The 17,757-nt window shown below is 40.4% G+C and overlaps 1 protein-coding gene across 12 annotated transcripts in view; it reads left to right on the plus strand.

Annotated features, from left to right (window-relative positions):
* Nucleotides 1-17,757, plus strand: part of TENM4 (teneurin transmembrane protein 4) — a 928,417-nt gene that overhangs the window by 522,909 nt on the left and 387,751 nt on the right. For all 12 annotated transcript variants that reach the window (XM_042024146.1, XM_042024143.1, XM_042024148.1 and 9 more), the window contains one exon: nucleotides 8,014-8,111. The gene's annotated coding sequence lies outside the window, so the exon portion shown is untranslated. The remainder of the gene's footprint in view (nucleotides 1-8,013; nucleotides 8,112-17,757) is intronic.

Raw genomic sequence — 17,757 nt, forward strand, 5'->3', positions numbered from 1 at the left:
TCCAGCAGCTACATAACTTTTTAGTTTCTGAGAAAAGAGCTTTTAAAAATATGTTCAAAGATTATTTAATATCTGTTTCAGGTACCATTAATATGCTGCAATGGTTATGCTTGGGGCTTTCACTTTGTATATCTTGTTAATCATTGGTGTCTGGCATTTTGTATTCTACTCTTCAGAAATTTGCCAAGACAGATGTTTCAGTGGAGTTTATGTGGAGAAAGTACTACCAGTGGCAAGCAGAATAAAAAATTTGCAAGGAAGTCTCAATTCTCTTCAACATTTCCAAGCCAGAGTATGTCAAAGTTCAGATGTACAAATAACTTAAAAATTACCAGATTGGATCTGTAAGGTGAGACGCAGGAGTATTCATAGTTTACAAAGAAACGTGGGGTCCATATAGCTTAGTCCTCAACTTCCTGCTGTTACTAGGGTCAAGTTTTCCACCCTTGAGCTCAATAGCTGTGCTCCTCTAAACTTCTCAATGTCAGCTTACCTTCCCACTGGCCAAAAAAATAGGGGCAGCAATTACCCATCCTTTTAAAGCTTTGGAAGGGTTTTGGATTATAGATCAGCAACGGATAAAAGGAAAGACTATTCCTTCCATTTAACAGCTTTAACGAAAAGTGTATTGATGGTTAGATTACGTTTTATTGCTGGTCAAGGCTGTGCTAAAAGACCTGAAGCCACTACAGAATCAAGCAACAATTACAGAAACATCTGTTGTGAACTGGGCAACATACTGTGATACTTTTCTAGGCAATACAGAAATTCTTTCTTTTACAGTGACATTTTAAATATGCAGTACAAATAGGCCAGAAGAAATGGTTTTAGTTACTAAAAGAACTCAACAGAAAAAATATTTTTTCTCACAGATAAAGGAGTAGCTGAAAAAATGATCCAGAAGCCAAAGAAGGCTTTTTTTTCCACAGTAGACCAGGAAAATACTTCATTTGGTCATGCTATTGCACAAAAGGCATATTTTAATGCTTTGAGTTTTGCTATATGGATTATGATCATGTCAAAGCAAATTTTGCAGTAAGATCCAGAGAAGGGTTTCACATGTGCAAGAATGATGACTTTCTAGAACATTTTGCCAGCCTTGATCAGATGGGTATTGAATCCCAAAATGTTTTCGGTTGGAAGGAACCATAAAGATTGTCTAGTTCCAACCTCCCTGCCATGGGCAGGGACACCTTCCCCTAGACCAGGCTGCTCAAAGCCCCATTCAACTTGGCTTGGAACACTTCCAGGGAAGAGGAATCCATAACTTCTCTGGACAGCCTATTCCAGTGCCTCACTACTCTAGTAGTAGTGTGGGGTGTTAATTTTAAACTCTGCAAGTAGAGGACTGATTATGAGAGAGAAGTTGCTTTTTGATACAATTTCTTTGACCACCTGAAATCTAAGTTCAATGAGTGAAATTTCCACAACAGCAGCAGCTCAATTAAGGCTGCAACTTTTCAGGCAGATGGAAATGCCCTGTTTCTTTGTTTCAGTTGGCCAGAACTGGATATTTTGTCCTTGAGTTCTCCTGGCTTGATAAAGTAAGTTATTTACCAAATTTGTTATTATGGTCTACTGCAATATTTTGAACAGTGTCATTACTGAAATGCTGCTCAGCCTTTGTCAATGCAACATTAAAATAGTGACTGGTGGAGTGGTTATTCATTTGCACTGAGAAAACATAGCTTGGGGTGAGACTCACTGACTGGTAACTCATGCAACTAAAACTAGACATCTAACTTAGCCTAGGCCAATAGCTCTTTAACTTCTATTATGCAGATGTCTGAAGTTAGCTGAGATAAATCTGTGATGACCAAAGCATATGCAAGCAAATGGATTTTGATATGGCACAGTTAAAAGTAGAACATGACAGCTAATTTTTCGCACAAAGAATATTTGGTGGTCTTGCAACAAGTGAGAAAGAGGAGCTTGGTATACAAAGAGAACAGGACTGCAATTCATTGATGAACGTTAAAATGTAATTCTGCTGGGATGCATTCTACATCCTTTACTTGTGCTATCATTCCCTAGAAATCCAGTTTTTCACTTGAAATTACTACACACCAAGAAAATTATCTTAATTCTGAGAAGCCTCCACTGTGCAACCTCTTTTCAACCTGCTCTATTAAGCCACTTAAAAAACAGCTTCACCCCTCTTAAAGAAAAAAAAAAAACAAAACAAAACCAAAGCAACAAAAAACCCAACCAAACAAAGCTAGAAAAACAAAAATACGGTGAAATGGCCCTTACAGAACTGGAACAGACCGGGATGTGCAAAACACTCACTCCACTGGGCACCATTCTGGCTGATGAAGTTAAAAATTGCTCACTTCCCTGGGCATCTTGTTCTAGTGCCTGACAACTCTTTCAGTGAAGAGATTTTCCCTAATATTCAATCTAAACATCCCCTGGTGCAATTTGAGGCCATTTCCTCTTGTCCTGTTGCTTGTTACCTGGGAGAAGAGACCAATCCGCACCTTGCTAAAACCTCCTTTCAGGGAGTTGTAGAGAGTGAGAAGGTTATGGTGGTTGGGCTTCAGTACTGCAAAGCAAAACGCCATCTTACAGAAAGGTGTCCTTTGGCTCTGCATAACCCAGAGAGATTCTCTTCTGCTTTCATTTGCTGCCTTTTGGAACATGCCTATGATCTCCAAACACATCAGCCATGCCTTTCTGTTCTCTGTGGGGGAATAAAATAATGAGATGTTGTCCTGTGAGCAGGGCTTTATTTGGGAGGATGATTTTCAGCTCATTTCTGGGTGCGTTGTCTCCGCTTCCTGCCTTGCTCCGCTTAGTCGCCATGTCAGCATCATCACTTACAGCAGAGGATGATAACAGAAAAGGAGCTGGAGAGAAATGTGCAGACACAATCAGCAGGAGCAGCAACCAGTATATGTAGGCATATATGTATTTAATCCTGGTCCTAAGTGTCTCCAGCTCATTAGATTGTCCCTGTTCAGCCACAGCCCTCTGAGGGCTTGGCTTGACTTGACTTCAAGCACACGTTGAAGCTCTGCTGTCCCCAGTGAGACTTAAACTTGTGCTTAATGGCAAATGTCTGCTAAAAGATTATTTGCAGTTAGAACATATTTCCTACATTACAATGTATAACTGCTTTGTGGGGTCCTCCACTCAGGCCCGGAGATGGGGACTAAAGCATTCTTGACCAGAAATGCAAGTTAGTATGAAAGTGCTTGGTGAAGGCATGTCCATGGTCTTTCCTCACTCTCCCACTGGCAGCCAGGCAGCCAGGCCATCAGTGACCTTTTCTCGTGTCTTTGAAGGTGACACTAATCACCATCTCAGGAAAGGCGTTTTCTTGCAAGGTGGGCACTGTCATTAGGAGCTCAGTTGGTACCACAATAATTCAGGGACATCACACCTATTGTGAGTTAATCAAGAATGGACCAAAGCAGGACACTAGCTGGGAAAAGTTCTGCTTTTTCCAGCACTGAACACCACTTAGACTTCTCAGTTGCATTTTGAATATGTGATATATTTGGAAATAACATGTCTGAAAAACCCCCAAGCAAGCAAACTCCAAAGCAATCCAGCAATCAAAGTCTGGATCAAAGAGCACAGGTGGCAAGAAATTTTTCTTTCCTTGTGTGTGGTCCCTGATGCAGATGCCTTGTTTTCACAACACTTCTAATGAAAGCATTTTTATTTTTGGATGCTCTTTAGGGTACAATGTAATACATCAAAATAAATCATTGCATCGTATGCCTGTTACAGATGAAAGCTGATGCACCAAATGTCAGGGTTGCTTGCTTTGATGAATCAATGAATATTGACAGTTTTGCTAACTGTAGAGAAAAGAAATGGCAGTGAAGGGGAAATGTTGACTTGATACAAATATATAAATATATAAATAAAATTTCAATAAAACTGTGCAGATTTAGTGATGATATTGTTTCAAATAAGGCAAAATCTCTCCTTGTGCTTTAGTAGGGAAACTGTGTACAATTTCCCCTCCCATATTTTCACTTAATAAATTAATTCAGCAATCATCATCTTTGAAAAGGCTTTCATTTCAGCTTTTGTGGAGAAAGCTTCTGATCGGACTAAGAACATTGGCTTCAAGGCCACTCTCCTTCCTGTGAGACAGGAAGTATCTGTGTGACAAATTAATGTGGGTGAATGCTAAGTCTTTAATGAGAAAAAACATGCTCTGTTGGATTCAACCTTTCATGTGAAAGCTGTTTGGGACCTTACTGAAAAGAATGTGTTAATCAAGAGAAAAGCATGATTACTGTCCTGTCAATAGATACAAGTGAAAAAGCATGGTGAAAATAAGGTTGAAGTGAACTTAAAAAAAAAAAAACAAAAAAAGAGTTCTTCTGTGCTGTTTTCTGAGAGCTTGCTTTACACTGCACAGTGATTTATGACAATTGGGATCTCACTATTTCTGCAATTAATATTACTGGATGCTTCCTATTCAGAGGAATGTTAATCATAATAATGCAAATGGCAGTATTATTGCAGCTATGCCTCAGAGTTCGTATTTCAAATTGAGCCAAAGGTTTAGTACTCAGCATCCTTCTCAATGGAGCATTCATTTTGTATGGATAGATGGATGTGCACCAAAGGTAAAATAACTGAATTAATATAAAGCAGAATAATATGCCTGGCATATAGTTCCCATTTTCCATTTTGCTGTAAGGATCTGATTTTCAGGCTTTTTAAACCAATAATAAATTACAGCAATGCACTGCTAATTACACCTTACAGAAGTGGTGTAGAGTATAAATTGCACTGGTGATGGACTTAGATTAAGTTTCTTATGCTTATTTTTAGCGAGTCAAAGGCAATTCGTTTCCAACTGGGCCCTGTTTAAAAGTTTGGAGTGAAAAAACTGTAATTATTTCCTAATATGAGGAGAATATTGGTGACAATATTTTATCCTACATACCTTTTTTCACTAAATATATTAATGGGAAAGGAAGAAGCAAGAACACATATTAATTTGGACATGTGTTTAAAAGATATAATGAGTATTTATAAATTTTGCTCTTGCAAATATTTTCTAAATTGTCTGCTTCATATTGTTACCTCCCTCTGCGCTCCCTTAGATAATTTCTTAGCTTGTGATTAGTTCCTTTATGATTGCTGATGCTTCTGGAAATAATTGGTCCCTTTCCTTTTTCATTCTTTTTCTTCCCTTCCTCTTTTTTTTTTTTTTTAATGGGGTGGTAGGGTGTTGTTTGTTTATTTTCTTCCCACAAGTTTTGATTTATGAAGAGGGTGGGAGGGAAGAAGCCATAATAGCAATGTTTTTAAAAATCCTGCTGGCTTTTATTAAAAACCACATGAATTTGAAGTTCTTGAGAATATTTCAGAGCTCATTCAGAAACATCAATTAATATTTCAGAAAATAAATAACCCACATAAATAAGTCCATGCCATAAATGCCCTTTGCTGTAGCAGAAAGGCGTTTTTAATTTTCATCCAAAAGGAATGTAACTACCACGTTAAAACTGTTTATCAGGAGGTGACTGTGGAGGATGTTGTGCATGTAGTCAGTGGGACCCTACTTTTTGGAGAACACAGAGCAGTGACTGGAGCTGAAATGTCCATCACATGACATAATTATCCTCTTGACAGGAAAGAAGTTCCTGGATGGGGACCACATTTTAGACTTTGCAGATCTGGATTCAAATCCAGTATACACATCCTGTAAAACTTAAAACACTTTGGTGCAGGACTTCAGAAATATCTCAAAACCCAGCTGAGTGAGAAGGAGGGGCCCAAATAACTTTCAGGACCAGATCCAACAGATACCCCTCTAAGTCTTATTCTAGGGTTAAGCAGTTATGTGTTCTGCATACCTGAGTCTCACCTTTTCAAAATCACTTTACATTTTTTGGGCCTGTTCTTTCAAAATGGCATTCAGGTCATGATATAAATATGGGTGTACTGACATTCAGGGGTTTGGGTTGTTTTGTTTGGGTTGGGTTTGTTTGGTTGGTTGATTGGTTGATTGGGTTTTCTTTGTTTAAGAAGAGATGAAATCACTTTGATGGTGCATTTGATGGGTCATCTCAGAGATACACAGGCAGGAATGTCACAGTAACTTCCAGAAGACAGGTGTAAATTCAAGAGCAACCTTAAACCCTCAGTTTTTAGCCATGACTGCTAAAGGAGCAGAGCAGACCACCTCCTTATATTATCTGTGCTGGAGCTTATTCTCCAAAGTGGGAATAATAACACTTCTCTGCCTTGACAAACAGTTTAAAAATACGTATATTGAAGATCAGGAGGAGTATAGGTGTTATGATCATAGGGGATCCAAAGTCTACCAGAGTCCTGAGAGAAGAGGGTGAACAATTTATTCTTACTGCCTCCTCATTTCCAGGTGTCACAGAAGAGCATTCTGGTGAGTGATGGCCTCTTCTGCTTTCGTTTTCCATCTGTTTGAAGTGAGCATCAGTAAGAGAGGAGACTCACAAAATTAATTCAGATTGGCTTAGATAAGGACCCTGTGATGTTGATTAAAAACCATCCACAGGGCCATTAGCAAAGTGAGATAATAAATGAAAATGTGTTGAATCACATGAGTTTTTCTAGTAGGGGAACATCAAGGAGCAGTCTTGAGTCCAGTCTTCTTTAAATATCTTCATTCATTAGCCAAAAGACAGGAAAAGAGTACATGTTAATTAAAATCACAAATGATCCAAATTGGGAGGCACTACATAAATCAGTGAAGATAGAGAGACTAGAAACCTTAGGCAGGAAATGACAAAATGAAATGCAGCTTTGAAAAATGCATGCGGAGGAGAAATAATCTGTACGATGATTCTGTACAATCAGCAGCAAGGAGGGTTCTTCAAGAAGCAGAATTAATGGGAGGAAGACAAAGGATGTGGACCATGGAGTAAAGGGCAACATAGCAGAGCAGCCATTTAAAAGTGACCTTTGCTCCTTTTCAGTAGACAGCTTGGATTCAAAATTAATTTGTGGTTGGCAAGATTAAAAGGTCAATGTAGTTTTGGACCATATAAGCAGAAACAAGTTGCCAAGGAAGGACATAGAATCCCACTTCTCTACCAGTATGCTACCACATCCTTCAGCCTTCTAATTTTTTTTTTTCCAATTCTGCAAGACTTTGTGCACCAGAGTGAAAGTAAAAAGGATGCATATCAAACAAAGTAGGCAGCCTGGGAGAGTTGATCAGTCTGACAAATGTGGCTCTCAGAGAAACTACACACACCCTCTAGCTGTGTTCTCTCCTCCACCTTCCCAGTCTCAATGGGACTTTGTCTCCTTGAGACAAGGAAAGAGTTTGAGACAAGGAAAGAATTTAAGACAAGGAAAGGAGCTAAGAAAAGGGACTTGAGACTAATTAGCTAATGAGAGGCAGAAGATGAGCCCTGGTACTGTTATATACTTTTCTTTGAACCTCCTGCTTGTAGTGTGGCATGTTTGTGACAGATGCATCATTGCTTTTAAACTGGGGCTCTTCGATGCCACATGCAACTCAGATAGGACTGATAATTTACTGATGTGAGTGGAAACAGCAAGAGGCATCCCTGTAAGATCTCAGTTGTTCCACTCTACCAAAGAAAGAAGACTTAAGAAAGGAGATATTTGGGGTAACCATATAAATTTTTAAAAAATTCTTTCACCTTCTGAAGCCTGCAAAATCACAGAAGAGGAAAGGAACAACTGCTGTGTTAACTGGAAACCCTTAAACCTACAATAGTGGAACTGATGAATTACTCTTTTGGCAAAGGGATGGATGTTTGCGTAGTTGGTCAAGGACAGGCATTTAATTCTGAGTGCTGTATAGAAAACCTTAGTTTATTTAACAAATGCATTTATTTCCGTGAGATGACTAAGCATACCCAAGTAGTGCTGATGCGATACTACAGCAAGAACCACAAATGTATAGTTGACTGCTTTAGGTACCCCATATAACAGCAGTTGTTTTTAATTCATTTTGTATAGCAAATAAGTTGAAATCACTGAACAAAGTGCTGATTTTTTTTTTTATGTCTGTGTATTTTTCAGGTAGACTGAGAATAACACATGTCTAGGTTAAAACAGTATCCTACAAGAAGCATTTGATGGATTGTTCCTAGATATTTCTAAGAAGGCAACTACAAAAAGTGAGTACCAATTCCAGTACCTGGGATGTTTTAATTGTGTTTTATTGTTTAAAATAAAATTATGATAGTTGTAATGTTTCTTGAGCAGATTTCTCTGATTGGAGTCATGAGGAATTTCTCTAAAACATGTCTGTTATTGACCCATGTCTATCTTTATTAGCTGACAAGGATAATTTGCATCACAATCCCAGTTATGGATTCATTTCTGCTGTGTCAGACACTCTAGAAACATAGACATTCTCTGTTTCTACTAAGATGAAATTACTTACATCTTAGTAGAAATCAAGAAGCTGCAGATAGTGACAGACAGAGGAGACTCATGGATTTAGTAAGAAAGTGCTGGTCAGTATGACAGGCAATGCTAGTAATACACCTGCAACCTAGTTCTTGTCAGAGACTTTTAGATATTGCTACAGAGAAAGACTCTAGCATGGTAGTTTTATATATGTTTATGGAGAGCAACATGAAAGAAAATACAGAAGCACTCATCTGAAAATCCAGTACATGGACTATGGCAAATGACTGCATGGGTTGATGGGATGCAGACGGCCTAGTTTTAAAAGAAATGGAGAAGGGAAATCAGTCCTATATCTGGAAAAATGGCCTTTGTATCTGGGGAATATAATCAGTGCAAATTTGCATTTGTGCTGAAAGTGACAGAAGGGGATTCTGCAATAATTGATACATTCAATTAAATACGTTCTTATCCTTGCAGATAAGAGATTTACCTAGGTGGGTGGAGAGCAAGGAAAGGCATTATCTGAAGTATGGTACACAGAACATACTTTGAATGTGTCTCTAGCTTCAGTGTAACTGGGAAGTGGCATCTGGCAGAGGAGTATGACTTGAGGATGATATCAAGGTTACGGGCGTGTGACAGGATGGTGGCATTGCCCACCGTGATCAAGAGGGAAGGTTGCTTGGAGATCGTTGCTGGGACATATCAAATGGAAGGAAAGCAAAGCTGGAGCTGTTCAGTACACAGACAATTACAAGGAAATGGTAGAGAAGCAGACACATGAATCAAAGAATCATGGAATATTTCAGGTTGGCAGGGATCACTGGAGATTATCTAGTCACCTTTCTAATCAAAACACGTTTTCTTAGAAAATGTTGCTGAGGGATAATCTTTAAGAGCTTTTCACCTTGAAGTGAAGGGCTGGGGCAGTTATGGCTCCTGCCATATAAAGAAGCAGGAAATGATCACCTCAGCCTGGGAAGTCTTGACACAAGTGATGAATGGAGAGAAAGAAATGTCTGTTAATGTTAAAATTACAGTAGGAGGAGTTCTAAAAGTCAAAGCCATGAATATAAAGTGATATTTAAATGAAATTGATGGAGAATAATGTGTACTTGCAAGATAGAATGAAAGTGATTAGTGAACACCAGTGCTTTAATCACCAGCACTACACAGATACTGGCATAAGAAAGAAGGGGCAGTTCCCAAAGCATGAAAATTCTGCCTGAGAGTTATGTCCTGGACTTCGTTCTTTACTCCTTAGGGAGAAGCCACTTACTCTTATAAGGAATTAAATTGCTTTTTTTCCATAATCTTAGAATCATAGGAAGGTTTGGGATGGAAAGGACCATAAATATCATTTAATTCCAACCCCCCTGCCATGGGCAGGGAAGTATTAGGGCTGGTGTGAGCTGAAATGTTGTGTCTGTAGCAAGAGTTCAAAAAGTTAACTGCTGAGAAAGATCTCACTGCAAGATAAAGACTACTCACAAAAAACAAAGAAAGAGAAAGAAAAAGAGGAAAAGGAAAAAAGAGAAAGTGTTTTCAAAGTCAAGGTTTCATAGTAAGTGGTAACAGTATAATGAGGTGGCAGAAAACTGAATGGAGTAAGGAAAAGAAGAGAAAATCTCTAAAATAAGACTTTTCAAATTGCTTGGAGTCGCTGCACATGGCAAGCTCTCTTTATTAAGAGACAGGAATTTCAGAGGACATGTCTAAATAGCTTTTTACTGAAGGTGAATTCTTATTTGTCAAAGTAACCTGAAGACTTCTTTTCATTACAAAATGCTACTCATTGCAAAATGCAGTCAGTTTTTCACAACCACGATGCATTTGATAACCTTTTTGCTACCAGGAGATCTGAGTAGTGACAAAAGGTCAGAGTCAATAATAGTCTCCAAATTGGTTATTTCCTGTGGAATCACAGAATTTTTCCCCAGTTACATTCAACTGGGCAGTGGAGTCAGTCATGCCAGCTATGAGGGAATCACATTTTCTCCTCAAGGGATTTGTCCAGAGCTGCTTCCCAAGTATGCCATGCTGGCTGGTCCAACACTACCTGCGAAGTCTTAGAATTATAGAATATTTGTGGCTGGGAAAGACCTCAAAGATCATCTAACTCCAACCCCTCTTCCATGGGCAGGGACACTTTTCCCTAGACCAGATGGCTCAGTGCTCCATCCAACCTGGCCTTGAATGCTTCCAGCGATGAAGGAGCCACAGCTTCTCCGGGCGACTTGTGGCAGTGCCCCACCACCCTCACAGGAAATAATTTTTTCTTGATACCCAATTTAAACCTGACCTCTGTCAGTCTGAAGCCATTCGCCCTTGTCCTGTCCCTCCATGCCATTGTCAAAAGTCCCTCTTCCAGCTCTCTTGTAGCCCCCTTTAGGTTCCGGAAGGTGCTCTAAGTTCTCCCTGTAGCCTTCTTTTCTCCAGGCTGAACAACCCCATCTCCATCAGCCTGTCTCCATAGCAGAGGTGCTCCAGCCCTCTGATCACCTTTGTGCCCCTCTTCAATGCACACAGAAGATGAATATGAACAGTACAAATAATAGGGTCTGTTATTTTACTGTCTCATTAAAAGTAACAACATGCCCCAGGGTATATAGAGTATTTCTCAGGAGCAGCCAACACTGATCTGGAAACAGGATGATGTTTGGAGCTGCTCTCCTCTTGCAGCTCTCAGTGGAAACTGTGGCTCATTGCTGATCAGACTACTCTTACTCAGGTGAGGGAAGATGGCATTAGGTAGCTGGCATTTGGTACCCAGCTTGAAGACACTGATTGTTGTTGTTGGCTGTCATGCCATTCTGCTGCAACCTGTGCACTCTTTTCCTTTCTATTTTCCTGTTTAACACAATAAGGCAACTCCTATGTATCTGGGGACTTTTGCAAGAACTTTATATGAAAAAAGTTTTGGGAATAAGTTTTTGTAAAAATCCCCTTTTCCCAACAAATTAGAAACTGCTAGACAACATGTATGTCTTTTCAAATTTCCTTAAGTCCCCTGTTTCATTAGCCTTGATCAGCCTGTCACCAGAACTGCATGGCATGTCTTCTTGTTTACACTACAAATCCAAGATAAGCATCTTTAGCAGCTGTATATTTATACAGCATCTAACATGTTGGGCTCATGATACACTCCAAGCCTCCAGGTGCTATAACTATAGAGATGTTACATAATACTAGGGAGCTTCTCATTCTTCCCGCAAGGCATCTTGTTTCAGCCCACAATATAGAGAGACATCCTTCTAAAAGGTTCTATTTATTCAAATCAATGTCATGCAGTGTTAATTAAGCATTAATTGATACTTATGTCATATTCTCTGAGGTGCCAGATCATCACTTTTCTTGAATAACCCTTGAAGTTTGGCTCAAGATACCGGAGGTATGATAGAATAGCTTTGTCTTGGAGACTACTAGATTCATTATTTAGTTAGTTGGTTATATATTCTTTTGCTTATTTATTTTTGCTGTCAAGTGCATCAGTTTCCATAATCCTTTCCCCTCCCATTATTTAACAGAGGAGGAAGTGGAAAACAACAGGAAGGCTGTAATTAGCATCTTGGCTGTGGAGTGTGCAGTGGGTGGGGGGCGGCTGTAGAAACCAGTACAAACTCAGGAGTTTATTACAAGAGCTGTTTGTACATTGTCTGTCAATCGTTTTCTCCCTGTTTAGATTTGCAAGTGAATTGCAGATGTATTTCTTGGACACACCAGATTTTGCTTTTCTTTTGCTTTGCTGCAGAAAGCTATTTTCAGCCCAGTTTTGTTGCTCCTGTTGTGACATGCAGGAGATGTGATCTCACACCCTCCAAAAAACTGATACACAACAGCAGTGCAGTAACAAAGATCCCATCACTACAATGTTTGGAAAAAGAGGTAACTTCAAAGCAGTGGAACCGCCTTTATCTGCAGATATGGTGTGTCTCAGAGAAATCTTTCCCTAGGGATACTTATTGCTCATCTCCTTGTAGGTTTAACAAATACACCAAAATATCATAGTATCTTCCTTTTGAAAACCACGTGTTCTGTGGAGAGCATTAATGACATAAGCTTAACCCACAGCCTGCACAGCTGTTTAGCCATACCCCCCACCTCCATGAACAGGCTGAGCCATCCCGAAGCTCTGGCAGAGTTTTGCTGCTTTTATGATCTTTCAGAGTTTCACTCAGGGTTTCTTTATGTATCTCTGGATGATCTCATAATGTACTTCATAGACCTATCTAACAGTGCCATGCATGAGGCCAACACAGCTTGTGTGCGCTGCAGTCACAGCCAGTGACTCCGAACAGCACAGATGCTTAGTGCGAGCTGTGCATCCTCAGTTCCCTCTCCATGCTTGTATATCTTCTCCCTTGCAGCAGATGTGTAGCTCCTATAAGCACTGTGGCATTGTCCTAGAGCAGGTCAGAACCCCACTGTGCCATGGCCAAAGCTCCTTGACACCCCTTTACTTTGCAGCCCTGACTGAGCAGCACAGCCTGTGGTGCCACGTGCCACCCCTGGGGACTGTGTGCAAGCCCTTGTTGTCAGCCACAGCCATGGTAGAGAGCTGACTTACTGTGGACTCAAGGCAACTATGCATGCCGGGATTTTCATCCCAGTTTTCTTTTCATAAAACCATAAAACCACAGACTAACAGAATGGTTTGGGTTGGAAGGTACCATGAAGATCACCTAGTCCCAACCCTGTGCCACGGGCAGGGACACCTTCCACTAGACCAAGTGGCTCAAAAGCCCCATCCAGCCTGGCCTTGGACACCTCCAGGGATGGAGGAGCCGCATCTTCTCTAGACAGCCTCTGCCACTATTCTCATAGTGAAGAATTTCTCCCTGGTATCTAATCTCACCCTGCACTCTGTCATAGTTTGAACCATTTCCCCCTGTCCTGTCCTCCACACCCATGTGAAAAGTCCCTCTCCAATTCTCTTGTAGCCCCTTTAGGTACTGAAAGATGATTTTGCTCACTCATGTTAGCTGAGGTAAACTCACTCTGTTCATGGTGAAACTTTCAAATGCTCTGGCTGTCCCAAGTTAGGCTTGTTTTAATTTACAGGTTCTAATTAGACATTGACTTTTAAGGTGAGGTGACAGTGGCGTGAGGGAGCAAAATTTGCTTTGGGGCACATAAGCATACTTTCCATTTTGCAGGAGGGCATGAAATGTTTCTGTGTGAAAAAAGCAGAGCTTTTTCATCTCATTTTAATGCTAATTATGCAACTCTGTCTGACTATCCTCAACTCTGCTGCTGGGGAAGTTTGTGTTTTGTGTGCTTTCTCACTGAAGTTGAGAAGCCCCTGCATGTCATCAGGCAAAAAAAACAACAAGGTGAGTAGGGGCATTCATTTCTCATGCAACAGGATAACCCAAATAACAGAAGTATGGGAAAATAAATAAAAGTGAGTTATAGGATCTGTCTTCACCTGGTACAAGAAAGCACCCTTGAGTACCATTGTTGCAAAACTGTTCAGCATGTGTTTAACTCCCGTGAGGAGTCCTGTTAAGCCCTAACTTGAAGGACAGGCTTAAATGCAGAAGACAAAATACACTTGAACACGTGAGATTCTTCCCCAGTTCCATTTTGTAATAACAGCATAGTGTTACCAGTGATAATAATGGACAGTCATCAATTTGGTAACCTTTAGGTGCCTTTGAAGTGGAGCAGTCTCTTTTTTTGCTCTGTGGCTGAATTTTTAAATAGTTTATTTTCTTGTGCTGGATGCCAAGCAGACATGGCTCTTACCTGGTCTAGGCAAAGAAGCAAGTTCTTTATTTTATCACATTTAACCTGTTCACAGGAATAAACTAGTCTGACTAAGATGAAATTACTATCCTGAACAAGTATAGTGCTAGTAATATTAGCAATATATATAAATAGTATGTGTATAGATGACTCTTATACTGTTAGTATATTGCCAGTATATTCACCTAATGTGTCCTTATTGGTAAAGAGGAGTTTTAATAGAGATACCAGCACCTCTGAATCACAGGCCAGACAGACAAGTTCCATGTGACCATGTTCACAAGGATCTTCCAAATCTACCTGGACCAACAAATACAAGTGCTTATGAGAACAGCAGCCCAAGTACAGAGAATCCAAAGGCTGGAGAAATGTTTTTCTGAGCTGGACATTGGCTGAAGGAGGATTGTTCATTCCTGCATGATGAAAACAATTTGTTTTCTTCATGGATTGCTAAATGCAAGGTACTTATGGGGAGGGGAAGGTGGGTGCATGCCTGAGGCACGCGCTCAGACCTACAGAGCATTCAGTCCATTTGGGAAAATAAAAATTAGCTTGGCCAACCTCATGCAGAGTTGCTGTCCTGTTTGAGGCAAACACACAATTCACCTGCAGTCCTCACTTCTTGCTATCTGTGCCAGGGAACTGGCACTTTCACGTATAATTACCAGGCATTAAGGAATAATTCTTCTGGCTCTCCCATCAAGGACAGAACAGAAGAGGCTTCTCAAGGAGCTTCTCCAGGAGGCAAAGGCAGAATAAGCTGTTTATATTTACAGGATCTTAATTCACCCATATTAGACTGTGTAAAAATGATGCAGCTGTGCTGGGCAGTGCTCAGCTGTAGAATTTTCTCCAAGGGTTGTTCCCAGTTAGACTCAGCCACACCCCGAAAGATGTTGGCCAAATATCCTACTGTCCATAAAACATGTGCTCTGGAGTCATAGATGATGGACCTGAAAGGACATTTTAGCACTTCTCCTGCACACTTCCTTACAAAGGAGACTACCCTTGACCCTGAGAGCCTGAGGACTGAGTTTCAAGCTGCCATTTATCAGGACAGTGTTTTTGAATTTCACTTTATTTTCTTAATTCTACTGAGGATGGTTTTTTGCATTTTAATGGTGTGACATTTGCCAGGGAAAACATTTGCTGCAATAAATCTCTTCAAAATCTCCACCGAAATCTCATCTATTGCTTGACATTAATTTCAATCCTTTCCACTGCAGCTGTCTCCCTGCAGGTTTCATCTTTATGCTGGAAGACAGGGATTTGCTCATCCTGCTCCACTGCTCTCAGAGCAGCCTCTGGGTATTACATGGTGGTAGGGCACAGGGGAAAGTTTTGTATTTTTGTAGCTAAATGCAGTGGCATAATTTTCACTTTGTTGCCTCTTGTTTGATCTTTTGATCTCTTTAACCAATTGCTTACCACTCCTGGTGATCTGTTAACACACTTACTCAGCTATCAGAAGTTCCATTTAATCTGGGAATAAATCCACTGGCAGAACTGTTTTCCCTGTTTTCAATTGCCCTGCCTATGTGGAGAATCTACAGCAACCACCTCTGTTCCATTGGCTCTTGGAGAGGGACATTGTCTTTCTCCCTCCCACTACACTGGACAGCCATTGTAAAAGAGAAAACCATGTGTGCCATGACAAAAGCAAACAGCACATGTGCACTGACACAGTTTTCTCTTTGGACAGGAGAACTGTGTAGCTGCAGCATTGCACTCTCCAGGGAAGAAAGCAGGAGATCTGCTGTAGGAGGTCAAAGAGCTGATGGCAGCCTAAAAACCATACTCCCAGACATTATTCTGTTAATTGTTTGAGAAATTAAATCAATTTGCAAGCCCATGCAAGGAGTGTAAAACTGAAACTCATAAAAAAAAATTGAACATTGAGATTTGCTGACAAGACCTTGGGGCAGCAGACAGGCACCTCTGGGGCACCTCTAAGAGGAGAATTCTGCTTTCTGCCTGGACATACTGGATTCTTCTTCAACAAAATATGTGAGCTGGACCTGCTACATGTTGGAAATAGAGCAGAGAAATACTTCAAAGGAAAAAAAAAGAAACATAAGTCACCTTGTTTGTTTCTTTGCTCAGTATTTGAAAGCCTGTAGTTGTCATCCAGGGGGAAAACTGGGGGAATCAACTGGGACAAGAATTGCTTTGTGATGGCATGACTTGCTGAAGTGATGAAATGCGTGACGTTTCCTGACACACGCATATTCTTAGTAGCTGCTGATGAGACAGGATGAGTGGTAGTGCAAATGTTTGCTAACTTGGGGATGGCCTCTGATACAGAAGGTATGCAGAGCTATCTTGGAAGACTGTCACAGCCAGGCACATAAGTAACAGGGAACAGTGGTGGGTGTTCATTCTCCAAGGACGCCTGAAAGATTATGTCCAAAAAACCCATGAATCATGTCACTGGAACCCTTTCCAAGTCATGATCATCTTGGAGTGCTGACCATCCATGCTGGGGTTGCAGGAACTCATGTAGGCTGTAGCTTTGCAATATTAAGAAGCAGGATATGGATTTAAGAGTTGACTCTGGGCTCCAATTTGAAAAATGGTTGTTTGTTTTCCCCTGAGATGTTTTTCCATAGTCATACCAGAGGAATTGTCAATTTCATGACTTTCTGAGACAGCTTGGATTTTCTGGGAAGACACCTGTGTCTATTTTTCCTCTTGTTCTTTGGCCATCTCTTTTATTTTTCCAGGCTTGCCTCCAAACTCTATGAGTGCATTTTGAGCCTTAGGTCAGTCACTCCCTGGTGAAAATAAATGTATTTAGAAAACCATCTGGAAGTCCAGATCAAATATTTTAAAAAAACACTGCCCTTCAGCTCACCAAAGCCCAGACCACTTGTGTCTCCTTTATTTTCTTTACGACCTTTACAAAAATTTTCATAAGAATAGGTGGCTGCTCTTGGACTAACAATGTTTCTCCTATCTGTGTCTCTCTGTTGGTGGAGGATGATAATAGCAGAAGAGAGATAATTGTGCTTTAATTGGGTTCTGCTTGTTCAAAGAAGGAGGGGATAAGGGATGTTGTTTGGTTCCCATGGCCTTGTAGATAAATTTCCATATAATGCCAATTAAGAGCAAAATAAGGAGTATGCAAAACAGATGACAACTGCTCTCACCAGGAATCATTCTTTTGTGGCTAAACCAATGGGGCCTTCAACCAAGGGTGCGCTTTTAGCTGCTGGAGTTTCCCTTGATTTTTTTATTGCATTTTGCATAAGCTTTGCTGCTGAATGGATCAAGTCTAGAAAAGTTTAAGATGACTGTGACAGGGGGAGACTTGCAATTGTACATATATATATGTGAGCATGTGTGTACACTTGCCAAAAGGAGAAAGGAAAGTCAAATTAAGTTATTTTTTCCCCTGTGAGTTATTTTTATTTTGTTTTTATTTCAAAGGGAGCTATTGTGTCTAGGGAGAAGTCAAGGGGGAGTTTTCTTCTCTTTTTATGCATTTTTTTTTCTTTCTCCTTGTTTGTTAGTTTTAAGGGTAATTATTCACCGGGGCCTTTTCAACTGTCAAATGCAACAAAAGGTAATCCGGCCTCTTCTCGTCCCTGCCCCCACACTCGCCTTTTCCTCCAAACAAAAGCAGCCTTTGTTGGGAATGGTCATCGTTTCACAGGGATT

Source organism: Corvus kubaryi, unplaced genomic scaffold (genome assembly GCF_017639235.1).
Source record: "Corvus kubaryi isolate FWS band 111438036 unplaced genomic scaffold, C.kubaryi_AGA036_p1.0 37260, whole genome shotgun sequence".
Classification (NCBI taxonomy): Eukaryota; Metazoa; Chordata; class Aves; order Passeriformes; family Corvidae; genus Corvus; species Corvus kubaryi.